At 41.8% G+C, this 15097-nt stretch overlaps 1 protein-coding gene across 1 annotated transcript in view; it reads left to right on the top strand.

Moving 5' to 3' along the window:
* Positions 1-15097, top strand: part of fras1 (Fraser extracellular matrix complex subunit 1) — a 442407-nt gene that overhangs the window by 38948 nt on the left and 388362 nt on the right. The gene's annotated exons all lie outside the window — the stretch shown is intronic.

Below are 15097 nucleotides of genomic sequence, written 5' to 3'. Positions count from 1 at the left end.
GAAAAAGAGTTACCGGTATACTGTAGATTATAACTGAATCCAATCTGAAGTAATGATGCAGATTCAGTAAATATTAGCAGTCTTTGTTGTGAATCATAAATGCTTGTTGTCATGTTAATCTAAGAAAAATCATTCCGGCCAAAATCAAGACCCCAAGACCTATCCTGACATGTTTTGGAATAATAATGTTTGCTGAGTTAATCAGTGTAGGGCTTGACTGAGATATAAACACCTCAGAAATCTTTAACTAGAAACTGTTGTGTGTGGTCACTCATTAGTCCCACGGTCACAATCTGACAATGCATGCATCCTGACCGATTGAAATAACCTCCTCTGACTTATTGCAGCAGTGTGAAACCAGCATGTATCCTCTAGTGGTGCTCTCACATGAACATGCAGCTCCACGTCCAAATATATCAGCTGCTCTTCAAAGCCTAAAATTGGACATTACCGGTCATCATTCTTAAAGGGAATTAAAATGTAGGAGTAATGTCAGGAGTAGCGCCATCCGGACAAAAGTGAAGGAATTTACTCCAAAGTGGGATTTTCTGGTATTATTTTCAACCACACTGGAGAGATATGTGAAGTTTAACGTGCTGTTGCTCTCCAGTCAACTCAAGTCAAATTTATTCATCCAGCACTTTTTTGAAGCAGCCAAGATTGAACAAAGTGCTTCACATTTCATAAAGAAAAACAAAACATAATCTGTGAGGAAATAAACAATGCCAAGGTGTAGCGCTCAACTAGAATAAAAAGCCAGAGAGTACATATGTGTCTTCAGAAAGCACTTGAAGACACTGAGCAGTTGTAATTTGAACAGGTGAGCGGTTCAACAGATGGGGTGCAGCAACAAAAAAGCTCCAGTCGCCTCTATTCCTGCGTCTGGATCTGGGAGCATTGAAGCCCATCTGATTAGCTGGCTGATTTCAATGATAAAACTGGAGTATGGACACGTAAATTTCAGACAATTAAGAAAGTGCCAACCTGTTCAACGCCTTAAAAGAAGGCAGTACAATCTGAAAACAATTCTGAAGTGGACAGGAAGACAGTGGAATCCTCACTGATTACTGAGTGATGGGCTCCCGTTTCGTTTTCCCTGTCAGAAGTCGGGGTGCAGCATTTTTTACCAGCTGGAGCCGATGAAGAGACATTTCATAAAGATCAATATGCAGTGAGCTGCAGTAGTCTAGCTTTGATGTAACGCAGTACAGGAAGAAGTCAGAGTGACCGAATGTGTCAACTGGAACTGCACTGCTGTGAAAACGTTTACCCTGTCATATCACTGTCTCAAAAAGACACAACGTTACCCAGTTAAGTATCTTACAATAAATGATCTGCTGACTGCAAGAAATGTGGAGATGTTGGAGTTTACCTAAACCAGGGTTTGAATCCTTCTCCACAATCTGTCAGTTTGTCTTTTTCTCTCCTTCTATCTCCTCTGAGTCTGGTTCTGCAGAAAGGCTCTGGCCACGCTTACACGTAGCTGGGTATTTACAAAATTGGGGATATTTCTCTGCATTTGGGCCTTGCATTTACACATAAACGCAGCTATAAGTAACCAACAACAATGATTTCTGAAAACTCCGGCTCAAGTGGAGATTTAGATAAACTCTGCCTCTGTTTGCTTGTAGACAGGGACGGAGACTTACGTCACAGCATGTGACAGAAGCCTCATCAGTGTCATCTGCTTGCGATCCGTGTTTACACTTTGACTGCTGTGATGAAAATGGATCCAGTGAAAGCAGTGCTTGTTCTTGTGCTTCATTTGTTTTATATTGTAACACCACACTGAGGAGGAACTCTGCTTGTTTATTGGTCCAAACAAACAAACAAACTGTTTCGCTGAAAGCAAAGAAAAGAACTCGTACCATTTGTGATGTTGTGTTTCTTCCAGGACTTTGATTGGCTATCATGGCTTCATGCGTCTCGTTGCACTGCCCCCTACAGGTTTGGCATGCTCATAGTGGCTCTTCACCAGATTTTTATGCTCCTATGCCTGCTCTTGTGGAATTGTTTAGGTTTCCTCTGTAAAAGTGTCTTCAGATGACTGTGTTGTATTTGGCACTATAGAAATAAAATGGCATTGACTCAATAGTGAGTCTTATTAAGATCAGTTGCATTTTAAAACAATTTAATCCTGTCAACCAAAGCTACTCTCTACACACTTTGTTGGGCTTGGTGGGGGTTCCTAACTTCTTGAGATCCTAAGTCTTTTTTCTCTGGACATTTGAATGTAGCCACATGGAACAAGGAGAAACTATTTTATTTGAACGGCATGTACAAGCCTCTGTGCTCTAAACCCCCCTGAACATCCACCTCACATTGTGCAGTCTGCCAATATGTCAGGTTTATGTAACGTCTGGGTGACTTTGTAATGGCTCAGCATTTCTGCTAAAGTTAACATACCAGGAGCACTGGTAAAGAACGATAAAACATTTACCTGGCAGCCTTTTGGAATTTAAACAAACATCAGACACTCAGAAATACAAAATAATAAAGAATTACCCAATATAACTTAAGTTCTGAAAGTGAACCTACTGAATTGATCTCTGATAATCAATATCTGAACTGCAGTGCCTGCAGAGTGAAGAGTGAATACTGCACAATGTTTCCAATCCGCTTCAGAGAAAATCAACATCTCAGTGGGACATCTGATTGCTTCTGCTGTTCAATACACTTCAAAACTACATTCTAATGATGTTGCCTGTAAAAAGATAGACAAGAAAAGACCTTCAAATTAAAATCAGAGTACAGTGAGCTCTCCTAACAGAAGCTATCTCAGACTCCTATAGAGCCCAGGAGCAATATCCTCAGGATGGGTTTTCAGTTCCATATCCCTTTTCCACCAAGAAGAACCAGGTGCTACTTCGGTGCTGGTACTAGCGCAAGGGCTTATTTGGTTGAAATCTCACACCTCCCAAGAACCAGTTGCTTTTCCATTGAAAAGGAGCCAAGTAATTGCCATGTCCTTGCATCACCATAAAACGTCAGTACGTCACTACATCCATTATATATAACCCAAAAAGTAAGAATCCAACTCATGTGGGGGGGCTTTTCCACCAGACAGAACCAGGTACTAGTTCGGAGCCAGGGCCAGACTTAGCACCAGTTCTTTGTCTTTCCACCACCAAAGCTCCGGCCAAACAGGGGCTAAACTGCTGCTACACTGGCCCCACTTCGTTGCTGTCACAGACTTCCAACTGTCCCTTGAAATATCAGGTACATCTACTGTTGACACTTACTTTGATAGTTAACTTGTAATCTGTTACATTAACAAAACTAAAAGGTTTTTCCTCATGAGCAAGTTTTCTCAATGGGAAAGAACTGTTTTAAGTGCCTGAAGTTAAGCTGAAAGTCTGTTCCCATCAAGCTCCAGGATCATTTTCTGCAGAGCTTCAAAAGTGCATTTCAGTTCTTGGTGGGTAACTCAGGTTCACAGCATACACAAAGACAACCAAGGTGGCCATTGCAGAAGGCATGTTCTGCAACTGACTGAGTACTGTCACCCCCTCCAGAAGGATTCCAACATCCTCAGGGGCATCACCGGGCTCCGCACCGTCGTATCGGATGACGTAGACGCCACAGACGGTCTCTGCCTTGGCTGCCAGACTATTCTCATCATCCGACTGTGACAAAACAAACAAAACCATAGTATTAACTGGTGTTCATTACATCCCTTGTCATGAAAAGTATTCTTTTAAACAGTATTACTGTAAAACAGCTGAAATAAGCATACTATATAGTTCCCAATAAAAGAGCACCACCTAATAGCAGAGCACCTCCCTTTTCCAAAAATGTGGAAACACGAAGAAAGAACAATCATCACCAATTGATAAAATATTATATATAAAATATTATAATTATGGACTGATATTTTGTATGCATTTTCCAAAGATACTCCGTATGACAGAAAGAATCAGCGGTGGATTGATGTTACAAATGCCATAAGTTTTGAACAATAAATGTTTGTAAAATGGCAATCTATACTTTTTTGAAGTGTGTTAATTCTATTTAAATGTATCTGGTAAGTGAGTATGTTCACAAACAGTAATTATAACACACACACGCACGAGCGAAAAAGATATATCACAATATAAATTGTTACGGCACATGCTTCAAATTATATCGCAGTACAGATTTTAATTCTTTCTAATTGCATGATTGCCATAAATCTGTAATCTCAGAAGAGAGTTTTAGCATAGGTGTTTTGAAAATATAAGATGGAAGAGTATATTTACGTGTGAATGCCGTGTGATAACGTGTTCATTATCTTGCACTTTGCCTTCTGCTAAACGGAGCTCGGTGGAGCAGCGGTGTCTCACATAAAGCAGATGATGACAGGTGGAGATGGATTTCTGCCTCGGGGTAGCGTGTTGGCACAGCCTGATGAAAACCTCACTTCTAAAGCCTCTCCCCTCTCTCCTCGACCCCACATGGTAGTGAGATTACTTTACAGATCCTTCAAATCCTGGCTTCATGCTTGAATGACATGAGATGGAGAACACAGCTTGTGGAATTGTTGGGAAACAGATTTTTATTTTTACATTAACAACTTGTTTTGCTGAGTTTGTTCAGACAGCAGTTGCAGGTTGTACTGGCTGGATTTGTGTAGTTCTTATTCAGAATGACTCATATTTCTAAACAGAAACTTATTCATTATCCACTCAATCTCACTGATTTATGAGAAGTGTTAGGTTCGGTTCTGGTCTCCAGACTTCTTCACAGATTGGGTTTATCTGAATGTTAGGATGGATTCTGTAGGTCTTTCACAGACTTTTGCCCTTTATTTAGAGAAGAATCACTTCTTAGCTTGTGTTATTACAGATCAGGCTGAGACTGAGAACCTCCCTCCCTTTGTTTTTCTCAAGAAGAAACCTCAGCAGACATAGTTTTGACATAATTTGAGGCTTTTATCTGGTTCTGTTGTGAAGAAGTAAGTCGAAAGGAAGATGAAAAGGAGTTAAAAGAAAGAAGTTTGAGCTTTTTGCTTTCCAAACGGAGCATATGAACGATAACTGAGTTTATTTTGTGATTTTGTGATGAAGTCTGGTGGCAGAGCGACCGCCTAGCTGAACAACTGCTTTGCTAACATCCACGTTGCTGCGTTGCTTTGTGGTGTTTTGAGTGTAAAATCCGTCTAAACAGCAACATGTCATGAAAAGTTGGATAGCACAGTGCTACTTCCCTAGCCTGCTCGCTGGCTGCAAACTTTGGAATGCATTTCCTGACTCATTCCTCCTGGTCTCATTGAGACCCGCCTCCCTTCAGGGAATCCAGTCCACAGTTTGCAGCAGGGAAACACTGTGGAGTCATTTCAGTAACAGTGATGCAGACGAGGATCATGGATCAGAAATCTCTGTAGGTTGGAGCGGAAATTTCAGATCCGTGAATTACGTTGGTATCAGAACCCGATACCGATGCTGGATCAGAACCCGATACCGATACTGGATTGGATCAGCCCCATCTCTACATGTAAGTAGTACATAAAATTAACAAATAGAAATTGTAACTTCTTCAGTTCAGCGTGTGTGAGCTTTTCTGACCCCACTGCATTGACAGCTTCACTCACCACTTCACACTCACTCCTTTTACGCTGAACAGGTGGAGCAGCCACTGGGGGATAGTCCCAATAAAAATCCATCCATCCATCCATCCATTTTCTCCCGCTTATCCGTTTCCGGGTGTCAGTCTGAGCACCGTCACCCAGATCACCTTGCACCCATTAAGAACCTTCCTGCAGGTGGTGAGCCCACAGGAAGGTGGCGCCCGGCGTGGGACATGAACCCTCTACCTTGAGATTGAGAGTCTCATGCGCTACCAACTGAGCTCGCCAGGGACTTCCACAATATAAATAAATAAATAAACATAACTGCGTTTCCGCTGGGAATCGAACCCCGGCCTCCCACATGATAATCAAAAAGTTTACCACTGCACTCCCAGTGCATGATAAGTGACAAAGAATATCACAGAATGTCACTCAATTTCATCTTGTAGATAAAACTTTGGGACCAAATTAAATTTGCTCTCCATTGAAGGAAAACAACTTGAAGTGAGAGAGAGGGGCGGTGGCTCTTTTCCAACCCATCTCTCCCTCTGACCCGGCCAGAATAGACCAGCAACACTCCTCGGAGGAAACCCACAGGCAGAAACATTTATCTCCTATTCACTTTCTCAGAAGTTCTTTTTTTTCTCATCTTATTCATTGTTTAGTTTTGACTTGCCGATTGTGCCGAGAGGGGAATCTCAGGGGCAGAGTTTATGAACTATGATTTGAATATTTAAATGGAGGCCTTGATATGAGGACGTTCCACGTTGATCGAGATGTACAAAGGAAATGTGCGAGGATTCATGTGTACTCTCAGATTCATAAATCTGGAATTTTTTGTGCGTCGATATTTTCTGGATTTGAATGTACGCCATTTTTCAGTAAGACAGTCCTTGTACATGGGGCCCCTGGCCTAAACTTGATACTGCACAAATACTTGTGGAAGAAGATCTCATAACAAGATCAACGAAAGATTGTAACAAAGCACAAGAACTCATAAAACAAATTGCATAGTTGAAACTAGACTTTTGTTCCAGGTCGTCCAAAAATTTTGGAATTTATGTTAACAAGCAAAGTGATTTACAACAACTGAAAAGTTTTTTGTTGAGTCTAATGTTAATGTGATTTTAATGTAAATCACATTGGTTTTCTACAGAGAAGTTGCTTGAGGCCGAATTCGAGTGTATCCGCAAAACTTTCTTCACTTTTGGGTGGTCCGTTTACACGGCACTATATCCGCAAAGTTTTTAATCCGGCTCCCAAAGTGGAAAGTTCTTTCACGGCGCAAATCCCTCCTGCAGAGACTGATGGAGGCTATAGAGCCTTTTACTGCCCATGCACATGTCACAGTGGTACGACCCGCCGTCCGTATTCTAGTTTTATCGTCCATATCAGTAGTTTTATAGTTGAGATTCTCCCTGATGTCATCCGATGCCTCATGAGTCCATACGGATGTCAGCTTCTCTCCATTTTCTTCATGTTTATAGTGTTTTGTTCTCTGCACACACGTCTGTGTAGTTTCATAACAAAATCAAGCAACAGCGCCCTCCAGTGGCCCGGAATATTAAGTACCTCGTGGTCTCTGTGTCCGCTGCTGCAGTGTAAACGCACCTCTTTTTTTAGCGGATTAGGTGTTGTCACGTGAAACGTTGTCTTGTAAACAGGGCCTTAGTGTAAGACATTTCCTCAGCTGGCCCACAACCACTTTATTATCAGATATTTTCTGTGTCGTTACGCTTTCCGAGGTTTTGCAATCTTTTCTGAATCTATTTCCACCAACACACCCAACACTATGCTATCATATGCTCTATTTTATTTTGAGCTCCATCCAGTAGCTTCATGCAAAACCCTCATTTGTACTTGATGTACGCACATAAAGTGAGAGCACAATCTGTTTGTTGTACATTTTATAGTGAGTCAGGCCTTGCTATTGTATTAAAATGTCTTCATTTGATCCACAATCAGTGCTCTTTTTGAATTACATCCAAAGAAATTTTGATTTATTCTCCTATCAGTATGAGACTTAATCATAAACTCATTTGATAAAAGGAGGAAACAAAGAAAAAAGTATTTTCTCCTTATTCTCTTACATTAAACAAAAGAGCCCTAATTGTCTTTCTTTTCTAATAAAGAAGAACTAAAATTGAGTCCTCCAAGTGCTTCATGTCTGTATTTTACACAAAGTTTTTTCTGACTGGAGCTTTGTTTCTAGACTACTTATTTTCTCTTGTGGTTTGAATAAAGAAGCATAAGCACTCATGCTAACATTCTTTAACTTGAATAATACATGCTGTGTCGTCTTTCCAACATGCAGACACATGCAGGGTGGGATCTTATGTAAAACAGCGAGGGAGCTGCACAGACTTGCAGCAGCACTACTTCAGTTCCTGTTGGCCATACTTTGATCATTTGTTGAACGAAAATGGGCCAGCACTGGGCACTTGTCGTCATCTTGTATTTCCCAGCCCCCTCCTCGTCCCTGGCTCTTTGTTGTGAGGAATGTCCTTGTTCTTTGTGCTGTCAGTCTGTAGTTCAGGTCTGTGTTGGACGGCTGCCAGGACTGGAGCCTTCTTGTGAGCTCTGATTAAAAGACTGATAAGCTTCGTTTCCACAGTGCCCCTTGGTGCCGATGCGGGTCCGGTGGGATCGGCTATCCGTAACCAGACTCATATCAGTGCCGCGTTTCCATTACACGAGGTACGGTTTGAAATGTAGGCGGGGTTGTGAACGGTTGCATAATCACGCAGGATGTGACGTCATTACGCGTGGACATTTTCAAAAAAGTTACCTGATTGCTGCCGAAGAACTGATTCGAAAAGGCGGACTTGCTGGGAGAATAGCGGTTGTCACGGACCAATGAGCAGACGGCAGTGCTGAAGCTCCTCCCCCTCATATCCGGCATGTTGCACCTGGTACCCCAAGCGGAGGGGCAGCGAGAAATGGTTACCAATGGTAACGGTTGGTAACGGTTCTGAGAAAGTGGAAACGCACAACAACTGGTTCCGACCTGACCCGTACCGTCACCAAGGTGCATTGTGGAAACGAGGCTATAGATGGCTGACAGCCATCATCTTCATCAACAGGTGCTCTGTTTCACTTCACACTTCCTGTCCATGTTTTAGAAGCATTACTTCGACATGAAAACAATATCCCAAATCAACATCTGCACTATAAGTTTTGGAAAAGACTTTTATGAACCATGTTTCCCTGTACCGTGCGTTCATCTCATGTCATCATACCTGACCTGCTAGTTGCTTGTCCATGGTTTGAACGTGAGTGTGTGAACAGGATCCTTCTTGTGTGTTATCTTGATAATTTGTCCACTGTTCTTCTTGGCTGTATATATATATATTTCAGTTTTCAAACTTACATGAACACAATCCAAAAATGGAAAAGAAACATGGTTCCAAACCCTTCCCTAACCTTTTTAATGCTGTCCTCTATAGAAGTTGACAGGTTGTCTATATTGGCCAATTCCAGCTGCCAAATCTCAACGTAGGAGTTCTAGTAAATTCTGAGTGTGTATGTGATCTAACTGAATATAGCGTCATTTCTAAAACCCATTATTATACCTTAATTTATATCAAATTTTAGTCTGTGTTCAAAAGTGTCATTTGTTGAAAATAGGAACATTTTGGGCTGTCTGTGTTTTAAGTGCTTGGTTAATTACTTCAATAAGAAGTGACATGAACTCATCCTTATAACATTTGAATGGGAACCATATTTTTTGGCAGCCAGACATCATTTAGACAGTCAATTTACAGAAAAGACGGCCAAAAAAATGGAGGGCGTGTTGCTTAAAGCCTCTAAAATATGTGTATAATTACCATCACTACTTGTCCTACCACATATCGCGCCTGACTTTCGGTTTGTATTACACCCAGTAACGAGCAATGTGATTGGTCAATTCATACCATGTGGTGTTAACCTTTTGAAAGGCGGCCTCTGATTGGTTCATAATTCTCTGACTCATCTTGATGTGTTCAAATGCTCAAGCAGAGAGGAGAAAATTACTTTCCAAAAATTCAGATAAATTCTATCTGCAGAATCCACACAGATGGTATTAATTCTATGGACATATCTACCAATCAAATTTTTCATTTCCAAAATGTTGACACATGTTAGGATAACTGCACATCATCCATGCTTTTCATTGAAGAATAAAATATTCTTTGCTGTTAAAATGCTGATTTTGATATAAGTATAGACAATCATGCTTGTCCCATCACCAATTTATGTGTGACTGTGACATTCTAAAGTCTTGAGACGGAGCTATAGGAGGCCTGCAGAGAACAAATAAGATCTAATATTCAATTAAAAACTAATAAGATGATAGTAGACACTATAGAGTCTGCAGGTGTACAGTTTTAGGAGGCAGATGGAAGCAATGTGAAACTACAGGGGGAATAAACAAGTACATGTAGTGAAGTTTGGAGTCAGGTGAGTCCGGTACAGGTACAGGTACAAGTACAAGTGAAAACCATCACCAATGAAAATAAGCTATTACCTTTAAAAGAAAAAGTACACTTTTTAACAAAGCAACAAAGTATATTGGATGCATCAGCAAAAATGTCAATGAGAAAATTAAATATGTTACTGTTATGAAGCAAAATCTACATGTCACATTGTAGTATTTAGTAGTCCTGAATGCATTAAAATGCATCATTTAAGGTCTAGCTCTATCATCTATCATTGTTTTTTATGCACGCACGCACACGCACCCACACATACCAAGATTTTGGACACCCAGATTTTTTGGATGAACACCGAAGATATAGATTTCTGTCTAACACCATGATGGGAACCCATTCTCCCCCAGTGATGTATTTGATTGTAGCGAGGCCAAAGCCTTTTAATAATAACAATACATTTTATTTGTTAACACCTTTCATACACCCAAGGTCAGTTTACATCCCAGTGAATGTAAAGTAATTTTCAATTCCTTTTGAAGTGAATGAAGCTCTAGATCTCTCTGTTCCTCCTGACTCAGTTTGGGTAACTCAATGTCAGACAGGAATTTATCTATTGTGGTCAGATCGTTTGGTGGTTCTGACTTATCTAGTGTGGGAGGAAGGTGATTGCTTTGACCCGAAGTTCATCATGGGCTAATCACCTCCTCACCATAAAAGGCACAGCCGAGCGCGAGGGAGAAGAAAGATGGCAACGGCTGGCCTGCAGAGCCAGAGACACTGGGAGAAGAGCTGGTGGCCTGCAGAGCCAGAGTCACTGGGAGAAGTGCTGTTGGCCTGCAGAGCCAGAGTCACTGGGAGAAGAGCTGGTGGCCTGCAGAGCCAGAGACACTGGGAGAAGTGCTGTTGGCCTGCAGAGCCAGAGTCACTGGGAGAAGTGCTGTTGGCCTGCAGAGCCAGAGACACTGGGAGAAGAGCTAGTGGCCTGCAGAGCCAGACTCACTGGGAGAAGCGCTAGTGGCCTGCAGAGCCAGACTCACTGGGAGAAGAGCTAGTGGCCTGCAGAGCCAGAGACACTGGGAGAAGAGCGAGTGGCCTGCAAAGCCAGACTCACTGGGAGAAGCGCTAGTGGCCTGCAGAGCCAGAGACACTGGGAGAAGAGCGAGTGGCCTGCAAAGCCAGAGACACTGGGAGAAGTGCTGGTGGCCTGCAGAGCCAGAGTCACTGGGAGAAGTGCTAGTGGCCTGCAGAGCCAGAGACACTGGGAGAAGAGCTAGTGGCCTGCAGAGCCAGAGACACTGGGAGAAGAGCGAGTGGCCTGCAGAGCCAGAGACACTGGGAGAAGAGCTGGTGGCCTGCAGAGCCAGAGTCTCACAGGGTTTCTTAGCTGTTTGGAAAATGTTGTCCCAGTCCTGTAACTTGAGCAGGCGGATCAGGATGGGTCGGGTTTCTCTGTTGGCGAGTGAAAAGCCAGGGACCGGTGCACTCATTCACTATTCAGCGACTCTCTGAAGCGCTCTCGCACTGGTTAATTTCAGCAGTTTTGGTGTTGAGCTTCTGGGAGAGTGCTTCATTACCACGTTTCATTTCTTGTAATACAGCATAGCTTCCTTCCACTTCATGTCGGTCCTTTGTTGTCACATTGCCCCTGAAACTAGCTTCATGTGCTGCAGGTTCTCAAGAAGAAAGTGGTCAATAATCAAACTTTGAGTCCTGCTTTGAGGCCTTGAATCTTAATTTCACTTGCCAGGTGAAGTTAGACTTGGAGTGGTGTTATTTATAGGTTAAACCAATGTTTTTCTTGGGCATTCCAGAGTGGACATCTACCTAACTCATGGCACCATTTGACCCCCCCCTCCCCCGAAATTGTTCCTACAGACATTTCATAGAGAGAGAGCATCTTTGCGAACAGCCTCTTTATCTCACTGTCACACTCAACACTAATTGCAGCATTGAGAGTTAATGTCAGGTGTCACTGATGCTGTGCAACATCTGGACCTGTTTGCTGCTGCTATTGACTCCACTGTCATTTCTGAGTGAACGGCAGTAAAAACAAGGTGCTCTGCACAGACAAGAGGCCAAGCTTATCTGTAATTAGTCGACCAAGCCTTTGATCTACGAGGCATGTGAGGGCAAAGACACAGGCTGGCAGCATTGTGGAGAACTGGTGCACCGGTGGGAAAGAGCTTCATCTGTTTAGCGGAAGGTGGAACAGAAGAAAAGTGGTAGTTCAACAACAAGTAGACCACAGAGACTGGAAGCACTCAACATGCTTTGTATATTCACCACTCAGATGTGTTGATGGAAGAGCTGTTATCAGTACTGGAGTAATATCGATCCTGCTGAGAATAAGAGGTGTTTACAGGTAGTTTTAGGTAGTACTGATGAGCCTGAAGAGCACCTTTGGTGTCCCCATATTTACTTAGTTTACTGCCTATGAATAGGAGAAAAAAGAACTTCTGATGTGAACCTCGGTCCTCTCACTACTCTTCATACATTCATTTGTCCTCACTGCAGTACTACTACACTTTAAGAACTGGACACCTTGTCAGTTCTAGTGCGAATTGGGCCCAAGAGCTGACTCAGAGTTTTAATTGAAGGTTTAGGAAACTGATGAAGGAAGGTAGCTGAGCGCAGCACGGAGAGGACCAAGGCGATTGGATGGGACAGGGGTCCAAGGGAGTGCTGGAGCTGAGGATAGCTAAATCCCCCACCTGAAGATCCAAACAGGTGAGGGAGCCACAGTGCAGGTGAAACCTAAGCATAGGGACACAGCGGAAAACTTCGACAAGTTGCAGGAAATGATAGACGAGACACAGAGAAACGCCAAAAAGAAGCCGTGATCCACCTTCCATGAAGAATCGTTTGGTTTTAACATGGCACTGAACACCAGAGTGACAAACAGCAACCGAACTTCCATCTGAATTTACAACATTTACTTTTCTTTGATAGCTTTCTACAAGGATGTGTTTTCAAGAACTTTATGGAAATGACACTGCAGGCCACTCCTTCACCAACTATACAGAAAACTCACACTTTTAGATTAAACTCTGAGAAGAAAGCACAGTTCCCAGAGAACATCCATGCATGTACAGACGGAGAACATGTAAACCGCACAACAAGGCCCAGGATCAAACCTATTTCCTTTCATTTATTCATTATTTATTATTTACTCAGGATATTTTGGCCTTTTCATGTAATTATTATTTGCTCTTATTTTGTTTCTCTTGAGTTTAGAAAACACCAGTTAACAGATTATTTAAATTCACATTTATTTTACCCTCTTAAAACTTATCTTTAAAGACTCTACAAACTCATAATGTCTTTTACATGTTTCATTGTGAGTGTTGTTTTACTGGCAGTGGAATAAAAGATGAGCTTCATCCCATCAGTGAAACACAAGCGATCTGATTAGATTTTGTTAAGTGTAGAATAAGCAGATTATTTGCAGGAAACAAATGTAATTCATATGATTAAAAGACATTGGTGCACAGTTCAGAAGTTTCTTTGTTCAGAAGCTTCTTTGTTCAGAAGCTTCTTTGTTGAGGTTTCCACAGTCTGACTTTTGGCAGAAAGCTTCAGCTGTGCTTCACTTCTCAGCTCTTGGCAGTAAAACATTCACCCCACATTTAGAAGTTGCCCTCTGCGACCTCTGAAAAGTTCAGCGTTGACACAGTTTGGCTCACACAAAAGAGCAGTTGAATGGAACAGGTGAAAATGGGTCAGCCCAAGGTTTTATTGGGTTCAGAGAGAGGAGGGGCTGGCCACTTGTTTTCTGTTCACAAGCCTGGCTTCTTGTCACACAGCGCTAATGCATGAACCGCCAGATTAGGAAGGCCAACCTGTGGCTCAGAGCCTTTTAAGGGGGGAAAATATGTCAGTTTGACACAGCGCTGGTGAAATGAGATTAATAGTGATAAAGTTCAGGCACAGGAAAAACATCCCCCGAAAGGAGAAGGTGGGAGGAGTCAAACATTAAAAAATAACTTGGGTGACAAAAGTTCCTCCAGAGATTTTGGAGCTTTGGTGAAAAGATTAAGATGCTCCAAAAAACAATCATTGCTTTTTCAATCTCAGATCATCACATATTTCCCCAGAATCTCTGCTCTCTGTGGCTGTGCCATGTGTTTGCTCACTCTCCCCTCATTCAGCTTCATAAGCTGTTGACCGGTGTGGGCAGGCTGAGAGGACACATCCTCTGTCATGAACAATCACTCTTATTCAAGCAGGTGTTGGTGTGTGTTCCTGGTTTGATGTATTGCTATCATTACAATGGATCACCTGGATTATTTGCACTGAATCTGTGGTCTGAAAGTTTATGGATTTCAGAAGATTAAACAACTATCCATTCTGCTGCTTCCTGTAAGTCCATCATAGAGCAAGAAAACACCGATCGGATGGAAGTCTGAATGATTCTTTTCTTTCATACAGGTTGTTTTCAAATGGCACAGAAAAGCATCTTGTTTAAGTGCATCCGATCTGTGTTTTCTTGCTCTATGATGAACTTACAGGAAGCAGCAGAATGGATAGTTGTTTAGTTTCAGTGGTGAGTGGTGAATAATGTTGTAGTTTTAGCTGTGCTTGATGCACAGCTCCACTATATCTCGAATTCAATACAACTCCTGTATGTCCTGCCTTGCATTAGTGGATAAACTGATTAGTCCAGGGTATGGGTAGACATTACATTATAACTGTAAAAAGCACAAAAATCAAGAAAAGGAATTACTTAAATTAACCACTACAGACATGCATGTGATCAAAAGAACAAAATAAACAAACTGGGTTCAAGAAGAGAAGGAACACTGTTATTATAAGAACAGATCCCAAAGCACAAACACATTAACAAATTATAGCTGAAACTAATGATTATTTTACTAATCAATTAATCCAAACACAATTTTTACAATTATTCAATTAACCTTTTTCTTTTGGGAACAAACGGATTTGTTTAGTGTTTGTTTCCCCAGATAAGTAATCAAAGAAAAGGTTTTCCTGAAGAAAAAGAAAAACATTAGATAATTGTTCATTTCATTTAACTAATCTCTATTTTCCTCAAAAGGAATCGTTGAGCTAAATTAAAACTAAACGAGGAATAATTGGACTCAAATGTAAATTGATGTTTCAACCTTCACTCAATTTTCAT

The sequence above is a fragment of the Lipophrys pholis genome, assembly GCF_963383615.2.
Source record: "Lipophrys pholis genome assembly, chromosome: 7".
In the NCBI taxonomy this organism is placed as follows: Eukaryota; Metazoa; Chordata; class Actinopteri; order Blenniiformes; family Blenniidae; genus Lipophrys; species Lipophrys pholis.
This window is presented reverse-complemented; position numbering and strand designations above follow the sequence as displayed.